Source organism: Aegilops tauschii, chromosome 2 (genome assembly GCF_002575655.3).
Source record: "Aegilops tauschii subsp. strangulata cultivar AL8/78 chromosome 2, Aet v6.0, whole genome shotgun sequence".
In the NCBI taxonomy this organism is placed as follows: domain Eukaryota; kingdom Viridiplantae; phylum Streptophyta; class Magnoliopsida; order Poales; family Poaceae; genus Aegilops; species Aegilops tauschii.
Genome location: NC_053036.3, coordinates 116,591,355 through 116,603,867, shown reverse-complemented (window position 1 = coordinate 116,603,867; position 12,513 = coordinate 116,591,355).

Sequence of the window (12,513 nt, the reverse complement as noted above, 5' to 3'; positions counted from 1 at the left end):
TCGACAGGGGGGAAACGTCACTGAGCGCCAGCGGCCAGGGGGCCGCACGGGCCCCGGTCGGAACATGGCGGCGGGGAGACTGGGTGAGGGAGCAGGGTGCCGGCGACTACGGTGAGGCGGCGACCGCGTCCAGAGGCCGGACGGGGCAGGCGCGGGCGGAGGCGTCGAGGGCACGCGCTGGAGCAGCCGCAAGCAGCAGTGGAGGCGGGGCGCGCGGCCGGAGTGGAGCGGGAGCCGCGGCGGGGCAGACGGCAGGCGCAGCCGGGCGCGGCTAGCGGGGCGAGCGCGTGTGCGGGCGGATGCGGGCGAGCGCACGGGAGCGGGCGAGGGGCGCGGTGTCCGCAGCGACGGCGACCAGCATGGTGCGGGAAGAGGAGAAGGAGGGGGGCCTCACGGGGGTTCGTAGGGTTCGCGGGCAGTGGGGCGCGGGGAGGAGGTCGGGGACGCCGGCGACGCAGGGGAGGACGATGGTGCTGGCGGACCGGCGAGGTTGCCTTCGGCGACGGCGACGTGGTTCCGGCGACGGGGTCGGGGCGGCTGAGGGAGTCCTGGATTAGGGGGTCCTCGGACAGCCGGACTATATCCTTTGGCCGGACTGTTGGACTATGAAGATACAAGATTGAAGACTTCGTCCCGTGTCCGGATGGGACTCTCCTTTGCGTGGAAGGCAAGCTTGGCAGTTCGGATATGTAGATCTCCTCCCTTGTAACCGACTCTGTGTAACCCTAGCCCCCTCCGGTGTCTATATAAACAGGAGGGTTTAGACCGTAGGACTACAACAGTCAGGATCATAGGCTAGCTTCTAGGGTTTAGCCTCTACGATCTCGTGGTAGATCAACTCTTGTAATACTCATATCATCAAGATCAATCAAGCAGGAAGTAGGGTATTACCTCCATCGAGAGGGCCCGAACCTTGGTAAACATTGTGTCCCCCGCCTCCTGTTACCATCCGCCTTAGACGCACAGTTCGGGACCCCCTACCCGAGATCCGCCGGTTTTGACACCGACATTGGTGCTTTCATTGAGAGTTCCACTGTACCGTCACCATAAGGCTTGATGGCTCCTTCGATCATCAACAACGATGCGATCCAGGGTGAGGTGTTTCTCCCCAGACAGATCTTCATATTCGGCAGCTTCGTACTGCGGGCCAACTCCCTTGGCCATCTAGAGCAGGTCGAGAGCTACGCCCCTGGCCGTCAGGCAGGTTTGGAAATTTAAACTATACGGCCGATATCCGCGGAGACTTGATCTTTGACGGATTCGAGCCTATGTCAGGTGCGCCGCACAGTCACGACGAGCATGACCTAACTCTGCCGTCAGACGATGTTCAGGAGATCACACCTGTGGCTACTCCGGCCCTAAATCCAGAGCAGAGTGCGCCGTCCGAGGACGGGTGGATGGACCCCGCCACGGAGGCCGCGCACTCAGTGGCGATAGAGCCGAATACTGATTTCACCTCCTATGAGACCTGTGTTGCCGGACACTTGGATTCGTCCCCGGCCACGGGCTCCGAACCGCCTGCGTCAGTTCCTATCGAATCTGATTGGGCACCGATCATGGAGTTTTCCTCCACGGATAAATTTCAGCACTCGCCCCTGGGCGACGTGCTAAATTCATTAAAGTCTCTCTCCTTGTCTGGAGACCCTTGGCCGAACTATGTCCGGCTCGAGTGGGAAGCGGACGACAAAGAAATTCGTTCCCCACCCACCACCCACTTAATAGCCACTGTCGACGACTTAACCGACATGCTCGATTTCGGCTCCGAAGACATCGACGGTATGGACGACGATGCAGGAGAGGAACAGGAACCACCGCCCACAGGGCGCTGGACTGCCACCTCATCATATGATATATACATGGTGGACACGCCCAAAGAAGGCGATGGCGATAAGGCAACGGAGGATAATCCCTCCAAGAAGCAATCCCAGCACCGGCGTCAGCGGCGCCGCTCTAAGTCCCGCCATAGCAAAAGCAGCGATACCAGCACAAGAAACAATAACGCTGCGGATAGTGCCGAAGACGAAGACAATCCCCTCCACCTCGAGCAGGAGGATGGGCAAGCTAGCCCTAAGGAACAGGCAGCAGACAGAGAATCAGAGGATGACAATTACATGCCTCTCTCCGAAGCCGAGGTGAGCCTCGGCGACGAAGAATTTATCATGCGTGAGGATCCCGTCGAACAGGAGCACTTCCAGCGCCGGCTTATAGCCACAGCAAAAAGCCTGAAGAAAAAGCAACAACAGCTTAAAGCTGACCAAGATCTGCTAGCGGATAGATGGACTGAGGTCCTAGCGACCGAGGAATACAAACTCGAGCGCCCAACCAAAAGTTACCCCAAGCGCAGGTTGCTACCCCAACTCGAGGAGGAAGCATTAAAGCCTATGCCTCCAGCGTATGATGCGGCTGACCGGCCACCTCGTGGCCGAGACAAAGCGGCATATCAGGCCGAATTCCAGCCCGCACCCCGTCGCCAGTCGAACAAAAATACCAAGGCCCGGGGTAACACACAGGACCTACGAGATATATTGGAAAACAAAGCAGGACAGGCAAGATCGATCTACGGATCACGGGGGCGCGCCCCAACACGTGACGACGACCGTCACGCCGGATATACTAAAAGCAAATCCGGCCGGGCCGAATACAGCAGACAAGACTCGTATGAACTGCGTTGTGATATAGCCCGGTACAGAGGCGCCGCACACCCCCTATGCTTCACTGATGAAGTAATGGATCATGAATTCCCGGAAGGTTTTAAACCCGTAAACATCGAATCATATGATGGTACAACAGACCCCGCGGTATGGATTGAAGATTCCCTCCTCCACATCCACACGGCCCGCGGCGACGATCTACATGCCATCAAGTACCTCCCATTAAAACTCAAAGGGCCTGCTCGGCATTGGCTCAATAGCCTGCCGGCAAACTCCATTGGCAGTTGGGAGAATTTGGAGGACGCATTCCTTGACAACTTCCAGGGTACTTATGTGCGACCACTGGATGCCGATGACTTGAGTCATATAACACAACAGCCAGGGGAATCAGCCAGGAAATTCTGGACTCGGTTCCTAACTAAAAAGAACCAAATTGTCGACTGTCCGGATGCCGAGGCCTTAGCGGCATTTAAGCATAACATCCGCGACGAGTGGCTCGCCCGACACCTCAGCCAAGAAAAACCGAAGTCCATGGCAGCCCTCACGACACTCATGACCCGCTTTTGTGCGGGCGAGGACAGCTGGCTGGCTCGCAGCAACAACACATCGAGAGAACCTGGCAATTCAGATGCCAAAGATAGCAATGGCAGGCCACGGCGCAACAGACACAAGCGCCGCAACAACGGCGACAACGCCGAAGACACGAAAGTTAATGCCGGATTCAGTGGCTCTAAATCCGGTCAGCGGAAAAAGCCGTTCAAAAGAAGCAATCCGGGCTCGTCCAGTTTGGACCGCATACTCGATCGCTCGTGTCAAATTCACGGCACCCCCGACAAACCAGCCAACCACACCAACAGAGAATGCTGGGTGTTCAAACAGGCCGGCAAGTTGAATGCCGAAAACAAGGAAAAGGGGCTGCATAGCGACGACGAGGAGGAGCCCCGGCCGCCGAACACAGGAGGACAGACGAAATTTCCTCCCCAAGTGAAAATGGTAAACATGATATACGCAACCCATATTCCCAAGCGGGAGCGGAAGCGTGCACTGAGGGACGTCTATGCGATGGAGCCAGTCGCCCCAAAGTTCAACCCATAGTCTTCTTGTCCGATCACCTTCGATCGCAGGGACCACCCCACTAGTATCCGTCATGGCGGTTCTGCCGCGTTGGTCCTTGATCCCATCATCGACGGATTTCACCTCACTCGAGTCCTTATGGACAGTGGCAGCAGCCTGAACCTGCTCTATCAGGATACAGTGCGCAAAATGGGTATAGACCCCTCAAGGATCAAACCCACAAAAACCACCTTCAAAGGTGTCATACCAGGTGTAGAGGCCTGTTGCACGGGCTCAATCACACTGGAAGTGGTCTTCGGATCTCCGGACAACTTCCGAAGCGAGGAATTAATCTTCGATATTGTCCCCTTCCGTAGTGGCTATCACGCACAACTCGGACGAACCGCATTTGCTAGATTCAATGCGGTACCGCATTATGCATACCTCAAGCTCAAAATTCCAGGACCTCGCGGGGTTATAGCAGTTAATGGAAACACAGAACGCTCGCTCCGCATGGAGGAGCACACTGCGGCCCTCGCAGCAGAAGCACAAAGCAGCCTTATGAGGCAAACCGCTAATTCGGCGAAAAAGACCCCGGATACCTTCAAGCGAGTCCGGAGTACCCCGCAGGAGGATTGCCAGGCACGTTTAGAGCTCGCCTAGCAATTCGGCCTCCGCCCTAGTCCCAGTCAAGCGGCGAAATTTGTGCCGCGCGTACATAACTACGCACTCAAGATACCATGGGCATAGGCAGAGGCACGGCTATGGCACGTCCCACAATGCGGCTCAACCGCGCTAGGGGTGATATACCCTTATCATTTTCTCTCTTTCAGGACCTTACTCTCTGGAAGCCCTTTCTCGCAGTCTGATTGTCGGACCCATTACGGGAAGGAAATACCAAGGAAGAAAGAAGCTCTGACGTACAAGGAAATTCCCAGGTGGTCTCTGATAACGATCGATGTACCTGTTTTTACATACCCATACGCAGCTTGCCCTTGGATAGGACATGTCAAATAGTCCTATTTTTTTGCTTATTGCACTAATTGTACACATACACTTTGACGTATTATTTAAATAACAATGTATGGCGTTAGCCTATTATTGTTTTTCTTTTGTTTTCCTTGTCTGCTTATTTACGACAAATTGCACCCGTACATTTTGATACGACCAGTACGCCAGGGGCTTCGGTGTACCCCATAACACGGCATGAAAAGTCCGAACACTTCCGACAGTGCGACACCCCGAACTTATAGCATTATATGCATCGGCTCCGAATCATGTCTTGGGTCAATAGTTGGGTTTGCCCGGCTCCCATATTTTGGTACCTTACGTTCCGCTATATCGGCTAAGGTAGCACTGGGAGAACTACTGCGATTGTGTCCCGGTTCGTCCGGACGAACACCTCAGTAGAGAAAGCCGAAAACTGACTGTCATGATGAGGCGAGAGATGGTCGCTGTTCGAGAGGTCTCAAATCCTTAAAGATTTTTTCCGCTTCGGGCGAGGAGTCGGCCTTGTCCGATTTAGGCATACATAGCGCCCCAAGTTCGGCCTTCCGAATACTAGGGGCTTCGCCAAAATTTAAAATTGTAGACTTCTATGGCTAAGTGAGAGTGATAAAGCTTTATAGTCCGATTGCCTGGTTCGTTGTGCTGAACACCTCCTTCGAAGGACCCAATATTGGGATAAGAGTGGTCAGGTTTATCCCGAACACCTCAGTACTAGTTACATGGGGGCAGAAGCCGATGACTCGCCAACTCTCAAAATTTATAAACGGCCGCACAGAAGGTAATATTTTAAATTAGCAAGCGTTATATAGCGCACATGAACTGGTTTCATATTACAGGATCACATGAGTACATTCATTCAAATATTACATCCTTAGCACATTCCTCTGCCACAAGGCGAGCACCCTTCAGGACACTGTCATAATACTTTTCGGGGTGGCGATGCTCCTTGCCCTCCGGCGGTCCCTCCTTCACCAGCTTTTCGGCGTCCAACTTCGCCCAGTGCACTTTCGCCCGGGCAAAGGCCCTGCGCGCACCCTCAATGCAGACGGACCGCTTTATGACTTCAAACCATGGGCATGCATTCACAAGCCACCTTACCAGACCGAAGTAGCTACCAAGCAGGGGCTCGCCAGGCCACATCCGGACTATAAGGCCCTTCATGGCCAGTTCGGCCGCCTTGTGAAGCTCGACCAGTTGCTTCAATTGGTCGCTCAAAGGCATCAGATGTTCGGTCCCAGTATACTAAGACCAGAACAACTTCTCCGTCAAGCTCCCTTCCTCGGCCCGGTAGAACTCCGCGGCATCCGATACACTGCTGGGTAGATCTGCGATTGCTCCTGGAGAGCTCCAAATTCGGGTAAGTAAAAGAAAAGTTTCCTTCACATGCTTGCTTTGCATAATGAATGCCTTACCCGCCGCTATCTTCTTGATCGCCTCAATTTCCTGGAGGGCCTTTTGGGCTTCGGCCTTGGCATTTTGTGCGTTCTCGAGGGCCTTCGCAAGCTCAGACCCTTGCATCTTAGAGTCACGCTCCAAGGACTCGTATTTCTTGACGAGAGCCTGGAGCTCTTGCTGCACCTCGCCGACTCGGGCCTCTTGCTTCTCTCGCTCGATGCGCTCCTTGGCCGCTTTGTCTTCGGCCTCGGACAGCGCCTTCTTCAGGGCCGCCACTTCGGTCGTGGCCCCTAGCAAAATTCATGACGATCCTATTACTCAAAAACCACATTTTTCTTTCTCAATATACAGACGGGGTATCACTTACCTTTGTTCTCTTCGAGCTGCCTCTTGGTAAGGCCGAGCTCTTCCTTGGACCGCTCAAGGTCCCGCTTCAGTGCGGCGACCTCCGCAGTACGAGCGGCAGCGGCCAACAGTGAAGCCTGCTTATTCACATAGACACATTCTGATTAGACTCCTGCGATTATTATTTGATACTCTATTCGGCCTTTCTTTGCGAACACCGAACAGAGCATCAAGGGCTACTGTCTATGTTGTGACATTTTCTTATAACTTGATTACTAACCTCAAAGCCTGTTAGGAGGCTGGCACAGGTTTCAGTCAGCCCGCTTTTGGCGGACTGAACCTTCTCGACCACCGCACTCATGATAGTGCAGTGCTCTTCGTCGATGGAAGCGCTGCGAAGCGCTTCCAGCAAGTTGTCCGATGCCTCTAGATGGACAAAGGCCATCGGCACGGACGGCTTGCCCCTCTCAGTGAGGGGTTGCCTGACAGAATCCGGAACCACTGGAGGTTCCGGCGCAGTATTCGGCTGGGGGCTAGACTTGCTGCCCCCGGCGTTAGGGCCCAGGGGAGTCTTGCCCCTCGTGCGCCCAGTGCCTGGAATGTCGCCTTGGGGCGCCTCTGGAACCGTATCCCCTTGGTTCAGTGCCCTTTGAGACAACACCTCGGCGTCTTCCATAGGGCGGGGGGAGGAGGCGGTCGGGAGTGAATCGCTGTTCATATCCGACGGGCCCAAAGAATCATCCGAAGAAGATACGTCGATGTGGGCTCGGGATGGACTGCGTAATCATGTTCGGCGTGATAAGAAGCAATAAAATAAAACATACCAAGAACTATTATGGTATCCGGATACTTACGACTTCGCCAGGGGCTTGTCCCTGGGTAACCACTCCTCGTCGCTAAAAGCGGCTGCCGTGGAACGGTCCGGAAGGAGAGTCCTTCCCTTCTTGGACCCTTCGGCCTCCCCAGACGGGGCGGCCTTCCTTTTCTTGTCTCCCCCGGCTGGGGGGGGAGAACTTTCCTCTTCCTCCTCCTCGTTTTCATGGGAGGAGTGCGCCTTGGTGTTTTCGAACGATGAGTCCGATATAACCTTGCGCCGGAGACCTTTCCTGGTCCCCGTGGCCTTCTTCTTGGCCTTCTTCTTCGGCGCCTCATAAGGCGCCGGAACCAGCATCTCCTTTAGGAGAGCATCTACTGGATCTTCGGGCAGGGGGGCTGGACAATCGATCTGCTCCGCTGTCGCTACTTAGATCCCTCACACGGTTATACTGGGGAAAAGAACATCTTATGAGATATAAAAGACTTACCGGATTGCCAGGGCGCTTTGCGCTGAGTCCGCGATCCTCGGTAAGGGGAGGAGGTACCTCAGCGCCCTTGAACAACACCTTCCAGACGTCCTTGTGCGTCGTGTCGAAGATCTCTTGCAACGTCTGGTGCTTAGCCGGGTCGAACTCCCACAAATTGAATGTCCGTGTTTGACACGGGAGGATCCGGCGGAAGAGCATGACTTGGACCACGTTGACAAGCTTGATTCTCTTGCTTATCATGTTTCTGATGCAGGTCTGGAGTCCGTTCAGCTCCACCGATGAACCCCAGGATAGGCCCTTCTCCTTCCAGGAGGTGAGCCGCATGGGGATTCCGGATCGAAATTCGGGGGCCGCCACCCAGTTGGTGTTGCGCGGCTCGGTGATGTAGAACCACCCCGATTGCCACCCCTTTACAGTCTCCACATAGGAGCCTTCAAGCCAGGTGATGTTGGGCATTTTTCCCACCATGGCGCCTCCGCACTCCGCTTGCTGGCCGACCACCACCTTCAGTTTTACATTGAAGGTCTTCAGCCACAGGCCGAAGTGGGGCTTGATGCGGAGGAAGGCCTCGCACACGACGATAAACGCCGAGATGTTAAGGATGAAATTGGGGGCCAGATCATGGAAGTCCAGCCCGTAGTAGAACATGAGCCCGCGGACAAATGGGTGGAGGGGAAACCCCAGTCCGCGGACGAAATGGGTAAGGAACACGACCCTTTCGTGAGGCTCGGGGGTGGGGACGATCTGCCCCACATCTGGGAGCCGGTGCGCGATATCTGCAGCTAGGTATCCGGCTTCCCGGAGCTTCGTAATGTTCTCCTCCGTAACGGAGGAGGCCATCCACTTGCCTCCCGCGCCGGACATGTTTGGAGTGATTTTGCGGAGAATATGCGAACTTGGGCACTGGAGCTCGAGTGCGCGAGAATGGATGGGCAGGAAAGAAGAAGGCGTGGGTAAAAAGGAGGAGTCCTTGTCCCTTTATAAGGGTGGAGCAAACTGTGCGCCTCCTCACCTGCCTGGTAAACTCGCTTATTCCCCAAGCGCCGTAATTGATGGCGCGGTTGGGTTACCCACACCCGTATTGATGAGAATCCCGTGATAAGGGGACACGATCTCTGCTTCGACAAGACGTGCCAAGAAAATCGCCTCGCAATATGTGCAGTAGCTGGTTGAGAAAAACGGTTCGAATAATGACCGGGCCGTGGCGTGATGTCACGTTATGAAAAGTTGTCAGCAGATTAGATTTGTGGAAATATTATACTCTCTACGGTGGTATGTGGAATTTGTTTTGCAAAGCCGGACACTATCCTTGTGTCCAAAATCTTCTATGGAGTATTCGGAGGAAGAACCCGCCTTGCAATGCCGAAGACAATCTGCGCCCCGGACTCATCGTCATTGAAGCCTGGTTCAGGGGCTACTGAGGGAGTCCTGGATTAGGGGGTCCTCGGACAGCCGGACTATATCCTTTGGCCGGACTGTTGGACTATGAAGATACAAGATTGAAGACTTCGTCCCGTGTCGGGATGGGACTATCCTTTGCGTGGAAGGCAAGCTTGGCAGTTCGGATATGTAGATCTCCTCCCTTGTAACCGACTCTGTGTAACCCTAGCCTCCTCCGGTGTCTATATAAACCGGAGGGTTCAGACCGTAGGACTACAACAATCAGGATCATAGGCTAGCTTCTAGGGTTTAGCCTCTACGATCTCGTGGTAGATCAACTCTTGTAATACTCATATCATCAAGATCAATCAAGCAGGAAGTAGGGTATTACCTCCATCGAGAGGGCCTGAACCTGGGTAAACATTGTGTCCCCCGCCTCCTGTTACCATCCGCCTTAGACGCACAGTTTGGGACCCCCTACCCGAGATCCGACGGTTTTGACATCGACAGCGGCCACGGATGGAGCGCGCATGGATCTCGGGGAAGACGACGCGGTGCACGAGGGAGAGGAAGGAGGCCGGGAGGTGCGGCGCCGGCGAGATGGTGTCGCGGAGGAGGATGGAGGCGCGATGAGGCGACGACGGGCGCGATGGTCGGGGCGCCGTTGGCGTCGGGGACGCGGTCGTGGCCCGATCCAGATCTGGATCGGGGCAGAGGGGATCGTGGGGTGGGGGGCGAGTGGTGGGGTAGTGGGCTAGGGTTACCGTGGAGGGGCGTATAGGCAGGGGGGTGGCCTGGGTCGGCCTGGCCGGCTGTGGCCAACTGGGCCACTTGGCCCAGGGGAGAGAGGGGGGTATTTTCTTCTTTCATTTATTTTTGTTTTATTTTCCTTTTCTTTTGCTGTTTTATTTTAGTTCCTCTTTTATTTTGGTTTTATAAACTATAAAAGTAGTCCCTAATTTAGTGTTAATAAATAGGCTACTGCCACATAAGTTTGGGCAACTAAATAAAATAGTTTAATATTTTATTTATTGTAAAAGGCATTCAACTAATTGTTTTGCTACTGTTTATCTATTATTGTGCATTTAAGCACATTATAAAAGTGTGGTTTCTTCAACATAATTACCTATGCATTGTTTGGTACAACCCGAACATTTTAGTTTTAATATTTGAAAAGTTTTACCGTTTGACTTGACGTTGAATTTTGAATTCGAAGGGGATTTGAATCAGAGTGATTTTGGTAACAGTAACAGTGGTTACATGGCATCATTAGTAGAGGGTTACTGTAGCTTAATTATCCGGGCGTCACATATTGGCTCCCACATATTCTACGAAGATCTTTATTGGTCAAACCGCATAACAACATACGTTGTTCCCTTTGTCATCGGTATGTTACTTGCCCGAGATTCGATCGTCGGTATCTCAATACCTAGTTCAATCTCGTTACCGGGAAGTCTCTTTACTCGTTCCGTAATGCATCATCCCGCAACTAACTCATTAGTCACATTGCTTGCAAGGCTTATAGTGATGTGCATTACCGAGAGGGCCTAGAGATACCTCTCCGACAATTGGAGTGACAAATCCTAATCTCGATCTATGCCAACTCAACAATTACCATCGGAGACACCTGTAGAGCACCTTTATAATCACCCAGTTACGTTGTGACGTTTGGTAGCACACAAAGTGTTCCTCCGGTATTTGAGAGTTGCATAATCTCATAGTCATAGGAACATGTATAAGTCATGAAGAAAGCAATAGCAATATACTAAACGATCAAGTGCTAAGCTAACGGAATGGGTCAAGTTAATCACATCATTCTCTAATGATGTGATCCCGTTAATCGAATGACAACTCATGTCTATGGCTAGGAAACTTAACCATCTTTGATTCAACGAGCTAGTCAAGTAGAGGCATAATAGTGACACTCTGTTTGTCTATGTCTTCACACATGTACTATGTTTCCGGTTAATACAATTCTAGCATGAATAATAAACATTTATCATGATATAAGGAAATATAAATAACAACTTTATTATTGCCTCTAGGGCATATTTCCTTCAGTGGGCCCACTCACTTATCCTTTCACACCACATCATCACTTACCTCCAGAAAAAAAAATCCATTGCTCTCTCTCCCGTGTTCTTGCTCTCAAACCCGCGGGTTTCGATCTCTTTGCTCGAAGCTCCGTTTCCGAAACTGTTTCGGGGGATTGTTGCTTGGTATGTGACTCCACCATTCGTCCAATTAATTTTTGTTTTAGTGGTTTATATTTTGAATAATTAGCTACTCTTGGTGCTGCTATAGATGAGCTTGCATGTTGAATTCTTAGAGTTCTAAGTAGTTTGAATGCTTGCTATGGCTTCTATGTATCCTTATGAGTAGTTGCTATCAATTTCGTAAAGTTTTCTTGATAAGTTTTTGTCACTCAAGATTTTTCAGAAAATTGTACGTGAACACGATGAACCTTCTTGGAAGGAGTTCTTCAAGGAGGCGGTCCTCGCGGGCATCTTCTAGTGACAGCTCCACTCGCCGGTCTTATGTTGAACCAAGTGAAAGTTCCACACGAGATGTCGCCATCAAAACATGCTTATGGCCTTGCGATGACTATATGATGCGTGTGGGCATTAAGGAGGAATTTGAGCAATATGTTCACAATGCCAGTCTCGGTCCCTACATTTCAGATAAGTGTGAACAATGCCACATTCTTACTGAATCGTTTGTCAAAGGATTTAAATTCCATCCCCATGAGTCTAGGGTGTCGTTTATGCTTTATGATAATCCATTCACCATCTCACTAGAGAATTTTGCTTACCACTGCAAACTCCCGTGCTGGAGTTCGCTTGATGAACCGCCAAGGGCTGAGTACCAATCATTCTTGACTAGTCTTTGCTGCGGTGAGACGAGGGGAGTGACACAAGGTAGAATAAAGAGCATTCATTTTCCCGCAATACAGTACTTTGCATTATTTAACGGGAAATGTATAGTAGGCAAGCAAGACTGTAGTACACTTTGTGCTCCAGACTTGAGCATCATACGCACCGCTCTCACCGGTGAATTATAACCTTGGAGCGATTGTTGCACGCAGACTTCAACATAACGCTAACAGTGGCTATTTCTATGGTGGAATATATGCCGCGCGTTTAGCACGAGGGCTGGGTGTTTCACCTTTGCCCTTTGACCCTATCCTACCCCCACAGTATTTGGACTTTGATGTTTTGAAAAGTCATAAGATCCTCACAGGAAAAGCCCATAATTTCACTTACAATCTGTTGTTTAACCAAAAATCTATTGTGCACACATATTTGCCTGCGTCTGCTCTTTTTGACTATCGCAGCAAAGGAAGATACTTTGTCCTTGAGAGCGAGCCCCGAGCTCAC